The sequence below is a fragment of the Tetrao urogallus genome (assembly GCF_951394365.1).
Source record: "Tetrao urogallus genome assembly, chromosome: Z".
Lineage (NCBI taxonomy): Eukaryota > Metazoa > Chordata > Aves > Galliformes > Phasianidae > Tetrao > Tetrao urogallus.
The window spans coordinates 12,336,313-12,348,850 of NC_136816.1; positions in this window are offsets into that span (position 1 = coordinate 12,336,313).

Below are 12,538 nucleotides of genomic sequence, written 5' to 3' on the forward strand. Positions count from 1 at the left end.
AAGGGATTAAGCAGAAAGTGACCTGGATTTGAACACGGTTCTAGACAGCAGACAAAAGAAACCGGGCTGGGAAAACGCAGCACTCCAATTTACTGGTGTTGGGTGGGTCTCTTTTAAATTTGTGCTTGGGGGTACATTCCAGGATTGTTACATATGAAATTACTACTTCTCTGGCCTCTACATTACAAATCACATGCAGTATATATACATTGTACATTAGGGATTCAAAATGTAAATTTACACCTTATTTTATTATTTATTATTTATTTCATGAAAATAGTGAAATTCTTGAATTTCACTGTTTTAATTAAAAATCTTAGGAAAAGAAATCTCTCTCTTAAACATGATTTAAGTCATATCTAGTTCAATCAATTATCTGTGGACAAATATGAGCCAGATGTTGCCAATTTTGGTGTAGAGCTATACGCAAACTGAAGATATATTTTAGCTCACATATAAGCTAGAAAACCCTAAGAACACGAGTCAGCTCTGAACAGATCCAGCCCTGGAGCCTTGGCATTGTTCTCCAGCTATGAGGAGCACTGGTTTGCAGCTGATTTTGTGGTTCTGCATGAACTTATCTGGCCAATGCTGGAATGGATCTAATAAATCTGTCTGAAAAAAACCCAGTTTCTGCACTTGGCTGTCTTTGTACTGTGCTCCTTAGGGCTCTAGGACTCACTAGCTCTGCAATACATCCTTGACCCACAGCATTTTGGAGCACCATGTAAAGGTACCTGAACTACTTCCACAGAAGTAATTTTGCCTCCAGTTCTGGGCCTGTGCCGACTACTGTGTGACTCAGTTATTTCCAAGAAGGGTCACTTTGATGCTGTCAGCTGTGCGCCACAGTACCCATATTGTACTAGGTTTTCATTAGCCAGGTGTTGCAGCCCCACAATTACTCCAGGTAATGGGGAATAATTGTCAGACTAAATTAATTCTGACATACCTTCATCGACTTCAGCAGGCTCACAGCAGAGGAGAATTTGGCCCATGGATTTCATTGTTATGTTAAAAAGCTGTCAGTGCCATGTACAGATGAGGGGAGCTGACACTGATGAGTTGGTGAAGCTAAAGTGTGCTATTTCAGTGTTATTAAATAAATCATTCCGATTTCAGTGACAGTCTGCTCTTCATCCTCTTGTGTTCCTGACTTTCTTTGACTCTTACTGTATTATTTACCTTGTGTAAATGCTGCATATGACTCTTAAGTATGATGACTGAAACTCAGGACTGGAAGTAGTTTGGTTAACCTTTACACCTTACGGCAGGAGATATTCCAGCAAAGCTATAACTGTGTTATAGGTAAATATAACTTCAGTGAAAGAAGCAGAGTTACATCCTCTTATGCTAGAGTGGATTTGGTCAATTGGGTCAATGCATTTCAGAATCGCAGACAAAAAGGAAGAAATTACCAGGTATACAGTGGAGTAGAAAAGGGTACTGAGACCAAGATAGCTTATTATGAAATACTATTGACAGTATTTCATGGGATTAGATCCCTACAGCTCCACTTTTTTTGCACTTATTTTTTCGGTGGCAGTCAGCAGCAGTTTCGTGACCATGACCGGGAAAGTATTCCAGAATTGTTCAAATTATCATATTAGTTGATCTACTCAATGATGTAATGTTTTGTAAGTTGAACTCTATCTTAATAAACGTACAATTTTTCTGGAAAAAAAAGAAAAAGAAAAGCACACTGGATTCGATAGTATCTCAGTAATCTAGCAGTGATTTGAATTACGAAGATCTGGTAAATTTCTGGAGTACAATTCAAATGACTGAAAAAGGCTTTTAACTATGTCCAAAAAAGGGTAAACAGAAGCATCGCTGTCATATATTAGATAATGTGAGTGAAGAGAGTTTTTTGAAATCTAGTATAGAGATTTTCACACAGCCCAACATGCCCACTTTAAAGACAAAGAAGGAGACTGCAGGAGATTGAAAGTTCCTTATGTCTAGTTATATACATGATCTCCTATCTCTATATGTATTAACCCCTGGATATCTCTGGGAGAAATTAAACTCATGGGCGCAGGTCAGTACCTAGCATATTTTTTTAACACAGGAATATTACATACATTGGCAGTACGGAGAATCTTTCAGAGGTATTGACTGTGCCCTCTGTGTTTATCATCTAGATCGTTATGCTCTCCATTGACATTTATCTTGATCTTTATCTGCAAGCAAATAGCACCCTGTGTCATTCCTCTCATTTTTTAGCCCATCATTTTCCTTGTAAACTGCTTTGTTGGGCAGCAGATGACTTCCAGAAACTCAGCTTTCTTAATACACTCATGGTTAAGGATTCCTGCATCCTTTCCAAGTGTATGCTTGTTTAACCATTTTCCTGCTCAGGATCTTTGGGTTAGAGGTGGTCTTTAAAGGCTACTTTGAGAACAGACTGGGGACAACCCTAACTAACCATCCTTAACCATGTACAAATTGCTAGCTGAGGTATTCCAGCTCATATTCTGTTTAGTTCAACCTTGTCTAAACCAAGATTGGCTTACTTAGGACTTAAATAAAGCACTCTGAAGTGCCAAAAACAATCTGAAAAGGCAGAAGAACAGAAAAAGAGAGTGCCCAGTATTCATTCCTTGTTGCTTTGACATTGTTGTTGATTAATCCATCATTGACAGTTCAGTGTCAGTTGAACAATCAATTATTCACTGTTCAATCTATCATTTTATCAGTATAGGTTCTGATTTTTCCCGTCCTGGCAGGTGATACTTAGCTGTTTTTGTTTTTCTCCAGGCAACCAGAATGTTGTCAGTTCAAACTGATGAAGTAATAAACTCTGCAGATGACTGACTTCTCCAACATGCTAAATTTTCCATTTATTGATGTGTTGTTCTCCCACTGAGCTTTTAAAAATCTCATTTGCATTTCCTGATGAGAACACCATCACTGATTGAAATGACCTTTTTTTTCTTGCTTTCAATACGTTTTCATTTTTGGAAATAAGTCCAGAAAATAGGCAGGACTGGTGACAATAGAAGAGAATCAATCATATTCTCAAGTTATAACATATGCTGTAATTATATAAGAAATGTAATTTTAGAGAGGGCTATAACATTCATATCATATTTCCTTGGTAGAATTATTGTAAGTAGGACAAAGAGATACACTAAAAATGTTAGAGGCCATATGTTGGTGAAGACAACCAAGTATGGGAGCTTTTCTCCAGTATTTTACAACAAATCAGATAACGCTTTTTCTTGCTTTTCTGTGTCAGGCACTTCCAGATAAGAATGCTTAGCTATACCATTCAGTAGGCTAACCAAGTGAACAGCACAGCTATTTAGAAAATAACAACAGATGACGTGTCTGAGAATCAATACTGAGTGAACAATACAGGTGGATTCGGCAGCTATGAAAGAGGATTGGAGTTGAAATTAAAATCATTAGAGGCATCTTAGCTGGTCAGCCCACGGGCCTAAGTGCCTGACTAGTCTGTCTGACATCGCAACAGGAGAGGCCATTTCAGGAGAACAGTGACACTAACTACTTCGGCTCATTCCTCAGCATCCACAGTGATGGCATTAGGGATACTAAAGAGTAATACAGTGTTAAAAAGCCTTAACTACAGAGAAGAGAGATCTGAAAGAGAATGGTGGAGTTGTGCATACCCACTGCAGGTCTCAGTGAGTGCTAGATCTACAGTTGTTTATGCAAGGATAGCTCCAGTTCCTCACCGTACATCTGCTGTATGGCAATTCGAACTTGCATGAAACAGAGGCTTTCAGCATTGGCATGAGAAGAGGACATATGCTGGACCTTTTTCTTGAAACTCTATGAAAGAAAATCATGAAATACAGGCAAGGGACACTCCAGACGGCAAATCAGTTATCACTAAATCTGGTTTCAGATTCACTCATCCTTTCTCTGTTGGACAGAAACTTCAAGATCCCTGTTTTAGATCACTTTGTGTCTGCACCCATTTTGCTTACTTTTCAAAAAATGGCTTTCAACTCTTCTTAGTGTAATCACCACAATACACACGTGCACTTGCGAAAAATTTAATAGTATTTTTTCCAAGTAAATCTATTTTTCTTGCAAAAGTATCTCCAATCTACTTACTATTCGTAAACATGCACTGGTTTTAACTTTCTGAAGGCACAAATCAGTCTAGTTTAGTTTTCTCTTGGTACCCATGCAGTTAGAAAAGGATTTCATGTACTTTAACAAAGACATTAGTTTTATTACTAATTACTATTATTTTAGTTTTTATTACTAAAATAATGGAAATAATACTTCCATGAGTAGTAATATACTGGAGAGAACTTAATTTTGTCTGTGAGATTAAGCATTAGGCTTCATTACTTTGGTGCCAGGTATAGTTGATATATATGAAATATTTTCCACACTGTTGTTAAAAACATTGTCCTTATCATCCATCAGGCCTCTGTTGAGTACAATGCATCAATCTTGACATGCATTATTCTCTGAGGACAAACTGGGGGCACCTGTAGCCCCTTAGTAACTCCAGAACTAGTCAGCTATGAAAGCATTATTCTCTGACAGCCACTTATTTCCCACTTTGAGAGCATAGTGTGAAAAACGAGGTTTTGCAAAGCAAAAAACCCAAACAAACAAACCAAGAAGCAATCTGATTCTTTGAAAGGCACATCTGATGATCCTTTTAAATCCTCAAATCAAAACCATAGGTATGCTGAATCTCATGTGCATATGATGCTGTGACATGAGTAACATCCACGAAGTCACACCAACATGCACTAACTACACGTGTACTTGAATTCAGACTTTTCAAGATGCATTTTCTCCCATCATGCTATTGACTTTGTGGTAAAAGTGCAGATGAGGTTCTAGAATAGGAAACAGGCTTGATACAGATTGGAAAACTGCTGCAAAGGGATTATTTCATTCAGAGTAAATGAGAACAGCTGCCTGGAATGAGGAAAGGTGGCTTCATGCCTCTTCTGTTTTCTTTCACTTAGCTGTACTGCCAGTGCAGGTAAGGCTAATACCCTGATTCATTGTGTAATTTGTGTCACAGGCACTACTTGGAGTACGTTCCTGTTGGTACACCTACAGGATTTGTTATGAATGCAGTACAAAAGAATTACTGATACAAATCTCCCCGGATAAGGGTACCAGAAATTTACAGCCAGGAATTTGCCATGACAGACGAGATGATCAGATGGTGTCCCTCCTAGTAAGATGGTTCTTTATCAGCAGCATATTACTGAGATAGGTCAGAAAGAGGTGCTTAAAAATATATAAAAACTCATTCTTAATTCATGAGGAAATTCTCTCATATTTCAATTTCATTCAGCTGCCTTAAATAACAGAGTTCTTAACTTTTGCAATAAACCTCCTTGTTAAGCTCAGAGTCTTCTCGTTAAGCTCAGAATCTTTTCTCTATATGAGGTAGATGATAATTGCTCTGCTCTTGCCTGTCATTTTCTATCTAGAAAGCTTCCCTCTTGACCTTTGTACCTATTATCTGAAGAAAATATTCTCAAAACATAGCTTTGCAAGTTACCTTATATAATTTTGGTTCACAATAGGAGTTGAGAATAAAATGCTCATTCCATAACACCAATATCTGTCAATTTTGACTCACTTCAGCGTTCATTATGAGCTGGATCTCCAGAGCTATACCAAACCAACTAGGTTTCTGGAATAATTTATTCTGGAGCTTTACACTAGGTTTTATTTAACCTACACGTACAGAATGAATTTTAGCTCTGATCTAGTTAGCACACTGAACAAAAATATTTCAGATATTGTACTCTGAAATGATTTCTGATTTGCTGGTTTCAGCAAATGTGACAGTGGTAGCATAGCTTGCTGGCTTAATGACACATGAGAGACAGATGGTAACACGTTAATTTTTTGAATATATAAATATATATTTGCTATAGATTCTAACAGTATTTTTTTACTGCATATTCATATAATCCTCCACTATAATGACCTCTACTCCACTGTCTATAGATATTTTAATGTTTTGACCACGAATATGTAAGTTTATTTAAAATTCTGCCTTTCTGTATCAATTAGTTCTCCTCAATATTTTCAAAGTCCCACTGCTTAGCAGCATCGCTTTTTGAGGCCTTCATTTACTGCCATGTTCCATATTAATGACACAATAATTTCATATGCAGCCTGTCTCAAATTGGTCTAATAGGAAAAACAAACAAACAAAAAGAAGGCAACATAACTAACAGTAACAAAAAAGTGAAGACAAAACACATCAGGAAAAAATCCGAATCGTGAAAGATTAAACTCTAACATTAAAAGAAATAGATAAAAGTAGAGCAATTGTTAAAACCTGAAGAATAGAAGAATTGCTGCATTGCACAAGGACTTTCTTTAGTGCTGGTTCGTAGCTGCAGGAGTAGAAGAAAAATATCCATGAAAAATGTATGCTGTTTGTACACCTCTCCGTCTGTTTCCTTTTGAACTTTCTCTCTGAACAACTGCAGTACCAAGAAGGCAAGTAAACTGAAGGCAGACTTCAGTTTACAAAACTTAGCTCCACTCACCAAAACAATGAGTTCCACAGCCTTCACCAAGTTAATTCCTCTTTTTCTACCAACAAAAGGAAAATAACACCACTCTTTTACTTTATAAGAATACTGCAGTTATTATTGAAAAGAAAGGTCTGCATCTCCATTAGCAGTTTTGAAAGAGTACCTCTTCAACTAACAATCTCTATCAGGGGAATTTCATCTATGAAGTCTCCTAAACAAACAAAGCAGAAAAATGCAGAAGAACATATTTTTAATTCTTCTTATGTATTATTTGTGCAGAATCTCTATTAGGTCAATTAATCTAGTAGACAATTAAGAGATTTAAATTAAGTGATCAGACATGCTTGATGTTTGCTAGTACCAGTTTCAACTGGAACAAAGTTCCACATTTCACTTTTGCAGACGTTGCCTGTATATGCAATCCTTCTTAATTGCAAATGAGGTACATTTGCTCCTGCAACCATACCAGTAGAGCAAATGAAGACAGGATGTGTTATGATACAAATGACATTTTGCTTCTGAACATGCTGTCAAATAGCCTCATGAGATTTTCAAAACCATTTTGCTTTGGCTAATTCATCCTTTCTTATTTGGCTTAGCTAACAATATTCCTTTGTAGCACCACTCTGCAACCCAGGTATATTGCTCACCGCTGGAAATCAAGAGTAATCAAAAACCAAAGTGGAAGAAATAGCATTAGAATTACTGTGAATTGCTCAAGATCTGACTCAAACTAAAAAGGATTTACAAAGTTGAAAGTAAATCATGTTAATTCTATCAGTTCTAGAAATGCAATGTTGCCTCTGTTCTTTGAAGAGCATTACTAGCAGAGTGTTGCCTGAGTTTCCTGAGTGATCAGTGAGTTCTGAATAAAGTTGTCTTCCCTGGAACCAAAGAAAAGAAAGAAGAGATTAAAAGGACCTTTCAGAGATCACTCTGTTCACCTTCTAGGTGATGAAAGATTATTCTCCATGACCTTCATTCAGTTTAATTCTAAAATCCCAACCAACAAAATTGTTTGGATTACTGTATTTTGCTCTCAAAAATTATCAGTGTTTGATGATTTTGTAAATATATATATTTGTGTATTTAGAGTAAAAAATCACCTGATGACCTGTACCCCTCTTTATCGATATCTAAGTAGTGACACAAGGAACAATACTATTAACGCTTTTGTATGGCAGAGATGAAGTAGCAAAATGGGGAATTTAATTCACAATACAAGCAGGAGAAGGAAAGGAAGGGACAGAAAACTTCATGTTCAGGCTGAGAGAACTGGGTTTGTTCAGCCCAAAGTACCAGGGGAAAGCTGGTAGTGGCAGTAATTAAAGGGAGTTGATAAACAGGAGGGAAATCAATTTTTTACATAGGTAGGCAGTGATAGGACATAGGAGAAAGGTTCTAAACTAAAAGAGAGGAGATTTAGATTTGATGTCTGGGGAAAATTTTCACTGAGAGAGTGGTGAGGCACTGGCACAGGCTGCCAGTGAGGCTGTGGGTGCCCCATCCCTGGAGGTATTCAAGGTCGCTTTGGATAGCGCCCTGAGCACCCGATCCAGTGGTTTTGGGGCATAGGGTGTTGAACTGCATAATCTTTGAGGCCCCTTCCAACCCAATCCATTCTATGACTCTACAGTTATATTTGGGGCCTGCTGACAAGTAGTTTTAGAACTATGACAAATCCTTTGATAGAAAGGCACTCGCTACCATTCTCTGAAATTGCCTGACTGGTCCTTGGCACTCTAAGAATATACTGTGAGTCTAATCTACTTTGAAGAAGGACAAAAAGACAAATGGACATTGGAAAATGAAATTACTAGCCTTAAATTTACCTATACCATAATCAGGATTAGAATCCACTCCCTGCAGTGTCCTGTGTACTTTGAGATAATATCCTATTTCACTAATACTGCTATTAATAGTGTGCAGATGGTAACAGTTTTTTGAACTTAAGTGTTTTAAATTTTTAACTTCTCTAACCTTACGAGTTAGTTATGATTGTCATGAGGAAGTTGACAAGCATTGAAAGGGGACATTCAGGCCCACTGTTTGTGCTTACTTTTAACAATATATAATTAATTAACACTGTGTATGTTCAATTTAAGGCCTGTACATAAAAGAGTCTGTTTGAGATACTTGAACTTAAGCATGGCTAAAGCCTATAGCCTTCAGAAATGATGACTACTGAGTGAGTATCTAATTACTGGCTGTCCTTGATCTTTGAAGGGTCTGTGTTGGAAAATTAGTTTACAAACTTCTAGTTTAAGTGAATGGATCCAAATATATAGAAACTGCAGCTTAGTTTTCTGGAATCTGCCAGCCATGGCAGATCCTCTGCTAAATTCAATATAAAATCTGAGGTCCCAGAAGCCACTTTTTAAATGCACAATGTTTTAAACCTATGATTCTTGCCTGAGAAAATGCAAAGAGACAGTAACAAAGCTAAAATTAGAAATCAGGAGCTGTAGCTTCCAAGGCAATGCATGTTACGTGACATTTTTTCAATAACACAGGCATTTTCTTTTAGCAAAAATGGCATACAGAATATATTCCACAATACAAAATCTCTCTTCAGAAATCAAGGCTGGGTGACAATGTGGTGTTTGTGTACCAAATTTCCAAACACCAACATTTAAAGGAAACAGTCAATAACAACATAAATAATTAATTCATATAATGATTAAGTAATGACTATAACATCACATCTTGTAGTTTTAATGGCATCACCCATGCCATACAACTGCTTTCTAAATTAATATATGCAGTCAAAATAATAATCTGTGGAGGTACGGTAACCTGTTCAAAGCAACTGTACAATATGTACAATTATTCTCCAGAATAATTTAGTGAAACAAATCTTTTCTTCTATGTACCTAATGTTGAAAATTATGGATTTACATGGAACGTTACATTTTTCAGGAAGAGCTGTGAAAATTATATTTAAACATGAATCATGGTGTATATTTGAAGAACTAGGCTGCTAACAGCCAAAAACTAGAAAATGGAATTTTTAAGAATAAAGAAAAATGGTTTACCTCAGAATATTCCAGCAAAAAGCTTTGGCCCTTCCTTGTGAAATTTCCATACCCTGTGGATTACAGGCAAATTAGGAACTGTGCAGATGAAAAATGTCACCTTACAGTCAGCCATAGCACAGCATTCTATGGATACGGAACTCTGTACTGAATAGCATGGACTTCAAACATGATGGCTCAGTTTGCTTACTCCTACAGCAGTCACAGAACTCGTTAAAACAGTAGTTTACAGATACACTGGCAAAGTCAACATCATGTTCTACTTAAGTGTATCAAAATATTGTGAATTCTGTAATTAGTATTGTTTGGGTAGTCTAGTCACACTGGATAAGACCTTACTTCCAAAAAATGTTTGGTCTAATAGACTCATGAACTTAAAAATAATCCTTGTAGCATTTATCTAGCAAGATAGATACATATTTAGCACATTACATGCACACTATCTGTCTAGCAAATGCTAGACAAATGCTAGTTGCTTTGTGCACCTAGCAAATACTCATAACCAAAAGCAATTTAAGAGCTACAGATTTCTGTATCGTGAGGGTGCTCAAACACTGGCACAAGGTTCCTAAAAGGTGCTGTCAGTGTTTAAGAGGCATTGGGATAATCCCCTCAGCAACATGCTTTAGCTTTCTTTTAGCCCTCATGTGGCCAGGCAGTTGAACTTGATGGTCACTGTAGGTCACTTCCAACTGTTCTGTTCCACTCCAGAAAGCTATATAATCATTTTGCATGACTTTTCTCTTAAACTTCGCTTTTAAGATGATGCTCAGGTGGCCTGGCTACTTTAATTTCACGTTCCTCTCCTACTTGTTTTTACTAGATGAAAGTCATAACATATTGTTATATATTTATATTGCAGAGACAGAACCCAAGTCTTGAAAATTAATTAGAAACATTCAAATAAAACTGGCATTGTTGAGCTTCTGGCTGAAGCTCAGACTGAACTATATTTATCTAGTTCCAACAACTCCTCTTGTTTGGGCAGTGGGAGGAGCGGGCAGAGAGAGAAGAGCCAGAGGAAGGGAAAGCCTTCCAGGGACTTGCAACGTATTTGTGGAATGCTTCAGTATTTTAAGGGGAGTTTGTAAGAAAGAAGGAGATGGAGTCTTTAGCAAGGTCTATGGTGACAGGACAAAGGGAAATGGTTTCAAACTAAAAGAGGGGAAATTTAGATGGGATATAAGAAAGAAGTTTTTACAGTAAGGGTGGAGAAGCACTGGCACGTGTTGCCCAGTGAGGTGGCGGGTGCTCCATCTCTGGAGACACTCAGGGTCAGGCTGGACAGGAATCTGAACACCTGGTCAAGCTATAAGTGCCCCTGTTTGTTGCAGAGGAGTTAGACTGGATAGCCATTAAAGGTCTCTTCCAACTCAAATGATTCTATGATCCTACTGTACTTACGTCTGTGATGCACACACAGATGCCACTTACATCACCCAAACAACAAACACCAAAGTGTGAAGGGCTGGAGGATGACATGGGCACAATGCTTCACCTCTGTCTCCTGCCAACTCTGGCAATCAGGGCCTGAGGAGGGGAAGCTTCCTCCCTATAGCCAGCGTCTGAAGCACGAAAGATGGACTCAGGTTTCAGCCCTGCTTCTCAGAAAAAAAACGAAATCACAGAATAGCTTGGGTTGGGAGGGAGCTTAAAGCCCACCAGCTCCAAGCAGGGATGGGGCACCACAGCTCTGCCAGCAGCTGTGCCACGGCCTCACTGCCCTTCGAGCCAAGCATTTCCACCTAACATCCAACCGAAATTTCCCCTTTTACTTTAAAGCTGTTACTCCTTACACAACATCAAGGGGTACTGCGTTACAAATTTAATCCGTCGAGAAACACCATAACCCCCGCTGAGAACCGCCACCACCTCACTCCCTAAACACAACAGTCTCTTCCCACCGCGCATGCGCGTCGGCCACCCTCCCTCCCCCAGCCGCCGCGCTTCCCTGGGGCGGAGCGGTGTCTGCCGCCACGAGTGCGCATGAGCAGCGCGCCGAAGCGGGCGGGGGGTGCGGTGAAGCGCGGCGCGGCGCGACGCGTGCGGGCGCGGTCTCCTCTCACCCCGCGCCAGCCCCCGCCCTGGGGCCGTCCGGCATTCCGCCGCCATCGGTCTGCGGCTCGTCCCCGAGGGGAGGCGGCCCGTCCCGAACCTGCCTTCGCTGCGCAGGCCTCCCGTCCGTTTCTGTTAGCCGCTGTGGGGCCGCGGGGTGGCTGCTGCCCGCCCGTTCGCTAAAACGCAGCGCCCTGCTTATTGCCTGTGCTGCGGCGGGCGGGCAGTGCCTCATCCGGATTGGGAAATTTGGGAACCGCGGGCACGTTGGTGGAGCCCGTTTCCAAATTTCCCGTCTCTTCGCATCCAGGTAACTTGTGCTGCTTGGGGGCTTGGGCGGCCTGCCACAGGAAATCAGGCAGTTTCAAGTGTCAGATGTTGTTCCCCAGGCGGGTAGGGTGGTGGTGTGGCTGCCACCGCAACCTGCAACACGGCGATCGCGGTGCGAGGCGCCTGCACTTCCAACGTGCGTGGAAGTGTACCTGCCCTGCGTGTACGTCTGCACAGCTCGGTCCTACCTGGTGCCCGCAGCTGGATTGCAGAGGGTGTGTGTGGTTCGTCCATTCTGGCAGCAGAAAGAGACTCTGGCAAGCTTATCAGAGTGCCCCTGTTCCCTGCGAGAGCCAGGGGTAAGGATGTGAATGCAGAGAATGTGCCCGTCTCACACTGCAACATCCTGAAGCCATGCCTGGGCTGTCAAGTTTGTGGTGATCCAGCTGGGCTGTGTGGCAGCAGCCACCACACAGGTTAACCTGCCATTTGGCTCCCTGTGGAGAAGGTGTTAGGCCTGGTGAAATAAGCCCACGAGTGAGTTCAGGCTTGTGGACGCACGCTGCTCTGTAATGCTGAGGAGGCATCTGCCCTTACCGCATCTCTCTACTCCTGGTTTCCCCGGTACGAGGAAGGCAGTACTGCCCCGATTTGAGCAGAAGGTTGCCAAGA